We start from the raw sequence: 6000 nt of genomic DNA on the forward strand, positions 1-6000 counted from the left end.
CTTCCCCTTTCTGCCTCTGAAACATCCTATGTACCCTTCCTCACTCTCTTTTAAATTCATGCCTTCTTTCTCCAATAATTTTTATAATATGTTATATTATAAATTTTATAAATATTATATATGCATATATATGTAACCTTATGTGAAAAGGGCAGGACATACTTAGGAATATATATATATATTATATAATGTATGTGTAATAATAGTATATATATATGAATATACATATTCCTAAATATATCCTACCCTTTCTATATACTGCTCTATTTAGGAATATACTTATATAATATATAATACATGTATAATAGCAACACATATATATTTCTTAATAGATCCTGACCTTTGCACACAAAGTTACTTTCTATGTATGTTTTTAGGGAACATTTGTTATCCCAAACCTTTATCATCCACAACTGTCTTTTAAGCCCCAGCCCAACCTGATACCAATGTTATTCTATCTCCCACAGATTAAAATAATAGACAATAATTTTGAAAGGAAGAGAGAAACCTTTAAGAGTATCTGGTTGAGAGGCAGACGGTTTGAGCAATACCAACATTCAGATGAAAGTGTGTCCAGAGTCATGATGACAGTCTCCGAGAGTTGGTGAAGCTAAGAACGCTGTGCTCAGCTACCCTTTCCCCGAATGATCGGATTGGCTGCTTCCCTCACCCAGTGAAGAGCTGGAGTGCTCAGCTATCCTTTGCCTGAATGATCGGATTGGCTGCTTCCCTCACTCAGTGAAGAGCTGGAGTGCTTAGCTATCCTTTGCCCGAATGATCGGATTGGCTGCTTCCCTCACCCAGTGAAGAGCTGGAGTGCTCAGCTATCCTTTGCCCGAATGATCGGATTGGCTGCTTCCCTCACCCAGTGAAGAGCTGGAGGCGAGGCAGGGCCAGACTTTAATATATTACTACATAAACTTTAATGATTACCTACATTGTGTTATATTTCATAGGTCCCTGTTAGTCTACCCTTTCATCCGTAGCCCAGTGTTGGTCAATTCGTCGGATTGGACTTCTGTGATAGACACACGGCTTTTCTAAACCTCTCATTTATGCTATTTCTGTGTGTTAACTTGAAGCTGGCTGTTGTGAGACCCCAATATATTTGTTAACTTGTTCACCAAACTGTACCCTGCTTTCTAACAAGGACCATGTTTCTTGGAGTAGGTACTTCGTATTGTCTCAGCGTCTTTCATTTCCTCACTGATGAGCCACGGCGGATCATGAACGTTTCCTTTAGCTCTAAAGCAATGATAATATCTGTTCATAGGTTAATGGCAATTAGTGACACTATGTCCCTGACTTCCTCATCATCTTTGTTAAGAAAAAGAATATAATTTAAAAATCATTATTGGAGTATATCCATCGAATGAGGAGCAGGACATCACAAGGGTGTTTTCACTCAGGTCCGTAATGAACTTGGAATGTGTAGCCCCGGGGAGCTCTGTGCTGTCACAGTCTTGAGCTGGAAAGCACTGCTGTTTGCTTAGAGTTTAACCAGTCATTTTATTTTCTGAACAGAAGAGAGAGCTCACCGTTGTGCTGAGCACAGAACTGACGGCTGAAGTGGCGACGTGTTTGAGAAATGCGGCATTCTATCAGGCAGAACTAGAAAGCAATTCTAATCGCTCATCATTCATCTCCTCTTATCTTTCAAAAAATAATTATTGAGATCCTATGACCACGCTTCTAAGGTACTGTAGGAGGGGAAAAAAAACCTGTATAAAATCTGGAACTGACATTGGAGAGTATGGGTAAGTCATTGAACTGAATTTTAGCACCTGTTCTAAGTTCAAAAGGAACCTATAGATTAGTTTATAAAGACTCCCAAATAACTCGGAGGCAAAAGAAGCAGTAATGTACCCTAGAATCCTGTCCCCCAGACTTCTAGGCCAATTATCTTGTATATAAGTGCATCATTGCTTGCAATCTTTTCATCTTTTATCTTAGTTTTTGTTTGCTTTAGTTTTCTGTTTTCATATGTACGGAATAGAAGTATGTAAGCAAATTATATTTAGGGTGACTTTATGCTTCCTAGAGCTAGGATAAAAGACAAAATTCTCTGATGAGTTTACAGAAGCATGCTGTTTTTTTCTTCACGCTGAACAGTAGTACTTATCGATGCTGTTGCACCAGGGTTTCCTGCCTGGAATACACAACCATTGCTTAATTGGTGGACTCCGTGTGGGTTCTAGTCACAAAAGAAGGCATTTCAGCTGAAATAGGATGACCCTGCCCGATCCTTGCTTCATGTTTTTCTCGGATTGTACTAGATGTTTACCAGGATCTGTGAGTTTTTGCCTTTGTGTAGTTACTGAGAACATGACTACCACGCCACAGGCAGTGCTTGCTGGCCTGTGCTGGCTTCTGCTGAATCCAAAAAGCTAGACTGCTGTCTATGGATCGTAAACTAAAATGTTATGCGCAACTCTTGTACTGAAGGGGAAACTTCCATCTCCCTTTTCCTTTCCATCCCAGGGGTAAGAAGTGACCAGGACCCAACCTCATCAGATTCCAGCGCCCTAGACACTTGGAAGGGAAGATGGGACTATGCGCCTTGAATGACCTCCAGAATCAGACCTCTGCTGCTAGCCGGGATTGCCTGTCCGCTTCCAGCCTGGTCCATGTGAGCAAAACAACATTCCATTTTTCTCAATTTACTGTCTGGGATCCATCTGTTACGGAGCCTTAGCCTGTAACCTGACTAATGGCGTATGCCTCCCAGAAGGAGCAATGCATTCAGCACAGCTAGGCAGAGAGCAGGGGCACTGGAGCGGGTAGTGACTCCCCTGCTCTTTAGAGCTGGTAAGCCCAGAGTAGCAGTTCTCGTGAAAGCCGCGAGCACCGGGCAAGTGCCTATGCGAGATATGACATGGGACCTGCGAGCGACCAAATGACCTAGGTATAAACAGACCACTGTAAACGGAGCAATTGGAATTATGCAAAGATACACAGGGAAATGAAATATACCTAGTCTTAGTGATCGAGGCTTATCAAGAGTTTGGTGAGGAGAGGCAGGAGGAGTTGAGATCTATCATCTATCTATCTATCTATCTATCATCTATCTATCTATCTATCTATCCTTTTGAGTTCATGGGATATATTGACTGTAAATATTTTTATTAATAACTAAATTACTCATTCTTAATGCCATTATTACTTTATGGCTACAAAGGAATCCCTTGAGACGCAATATACTTGTTTAAGAGGACACCAGCCAAACCCGGTAATCATATTTGTCCCCACTTTCCCACGTCAGTGCTGGGTTCAAGTATTATGGGGCACAATAGCAGAATGAAGTCAGCGTTAAACTATCCGTACCAAGAATCTCTTCCTGTAGTGCTTGTCATTGACCCTCCAGACAGTGTGACAGATGCTGAGGATTCAGAGAAAATTCATTGTCCCCAAAGTTTGGGGCAAGAGTTGGCAACACTTGTTGACTGAACTCTGCTTCTATTGCTGTGGTGTAATTCTACTTCTTTCTCCTGGTTGCTCCTCCCTCCCTTCCTCCCTCCCTCCCTCCCTCCCTCCTTTCTATCTTTCCTTCTTATTTCATTTGTATCATCTATCTCTTTAGGTCAAAAGTGATGATTATTCTTTATTGATTATTTGATTTTTTTACAACAGGAAAAGAAGAAAAACAAAGACTTAGAAAACATTTTATTCTATCGATATCTACATTGGTATGATAGTACTATTTTCATACGGAGTGTTTATAAGATGTGACTATATCTATGGCATATTAATTAACATTGCAAATACTTGATGTGTTTCTATAGATATTAGAGGTTTAGCTAGAATTCCCATTGGCATGCTGATAGGCTAATGTTGATTTTAGACAATATTACCTTTTTTGAAGTGTGTAAAATAGGTTAATAGGTATGATGTGTGCGTGTGTGTATATATAACATATATGTGTGTGTGTGTTTGTGTGTGTGTGTATGTGTGTGTGTGTGTGTGTGTGTGTGTGTGTGTGTGTGTGTGTGATTTGAGCCCCCTATGTAGTTCTGGTTTCCCTGGACTACCTTCTGAATGCTGGGATTAAATATATGTGCTATCATGCCTAACTTAATTTATAGGGTATATTTTTGAGTCCTAAATAATAAATTTGGGTTTACATAAGACATTCACCTTAGCTTCATATATCATATATATATATATATACACATATATATAACATTTTAGTTGCCATCTTACATACTGAAGAAAATTAAACCTATTACCTTCCTCGTTATCTGACCTAGTATTCTGAGGAAGAAGTCGGTTGCTTCTCAAGGTGCTTCTCCGCATGCTCCGGGCATCCCAATAGTTAATCCCTCACCAGTTGCATTGGCTGAGTTCCGTCTTCCATTAGACAGCTCAACTGAAGCTTGATGTCTATGGCGAAAATTGCCCCGCTTTCTTTCGACGAGATGAGCATCCAAGGAGTTTGGAAATGTGTTTTAATTAAGATTCTGCTCAATTTTTACCACGCACCTCCTTGGAAAACAAAGCCACTGAATAATTAACTCTGATGAGAGCAGATGCTGGCCTAATGGCCACCTGTTACCATTCAAGTGCGTCATTGGTTTACCGTGCTCTCTTTAATGTGTCCGGAGTTCTCCTCCGCTAATGCACGCCTTGGTAGCTGCGTGTGCAAAACAGCCTTCCATCCTGCACTGCAGGAAGGTATCGCTAGCATCTGCAGAGACGTTCGTTAAAATAACCAGCCCCCCCCCCACACCCATCCATCCCCTCTCTTCATCTGTTTGGCATGTGCCTGGAACCCAACACTCCCCTCGTCTTCCTTGTGGGATTATTCGAGCCATACATCAAGTGAAGCTTACAAATTGATGAGAATCTAATGATGCATTTATTTACAGATGTGCTTTTTAATTTCCCTGTTAAGTTGTTAAGGGGTAGGATGAGCATAAAGGCGCTCCCTCTCCACTCCTCCCCACTGCCCCACCGGTGCTATGGGAATAACTGCGCATTTAACAAAATAAAAAAAAAAAAAGAAATAGCCTCACAGTAGAATAGGTGTGGAACTGTCAAATAGGAATTGTTAGAAGTTCTTAAAAATAGGGAATAATCATTCCCATCATAGTCCCGTCTTTTCGCTTTCCTTCTGTTTCGTGACCCCGCTACTTTTAACCTACAATAGCATGCGTCTCTAATCACCTTTAAATTTAAATGCTAACACCTACAGTTTAGAGTGAGGCCCCGCAAAAGACGACATAATCAACAGCATCGGCTTTAAAAGGGATGCAAAGTAAGGGGACATGGAATCGATTTAACTTCTGTGCTCAGAGTCAAATGTAGCCCTGTCTGGGAATATGAAATATCTTCACGGAGGTTCACGCATGACAGTGAACGTGAGAATCACATCTTCTAAGCAGTGTTCTAGCCAACTCAAACTCAGCTGAGCTAAGCGGCGTTGTGACGAAGAGAGATGGTAACTCATGCACGCTGGGTTGTTGTGTGGCCGTCTGTGTACGTGACGTTCCTTACACATGCGATGTCGTGTCTTTACAGTTAGCCAACTGCCATTCGGGTCACGGAGAGTTCAGAATAAACCTGTGGATTCTTCTCTTTTTTTCCTCTGTCTTAATTCTCTTCCCTTCATTGAATAGAATTTCATTTTAATGTTTTTTTAAATAAATATTCCCTAATAAATATTCCCAAAATGGCCAGGCACCAGAGTTTGTCACTTATGTGAAATATGGCTTTCTTCTTGTGGTAAACAATAGTTAATGAATTGTTTCTAATCTTTCTTTTTTGGGGTAGAGGGAGAGGAACCCTACCAATCATTCATTTCATGGGATGCGCTTCGGAATGCTTGCAGCCCTTCAGAATGATGCGAAGTCCTTTCTACTCATAAAATTCAGGTTGAGGGGGTAGAGAGATGCTTAAGGGCACTGGCTGCCCTTCGAGAGGATTGGGGTTCAATTCCCAGCACCCACGTGGTGCCTAACAACCATCTAAAACTCCAGTCTGACAACATCCCACATCCTCTCT

This window comes from Microtus oregoni, unplaced genomic scaffold (genome assembly GCF_018167655.1).
Source record: "Microtus oregoni isolate MIOR12 unplaced genomic scaffold, Mior012 000154F_ref0000087, whole genome shotgun sequence".
In the NCBI taxonomy this organism is placed as follows: Eukaryota; Metazoa; Chordata; class Mammalia; order Rodentia; family Cricetidae; genus Microtus; species Microtus oregoni.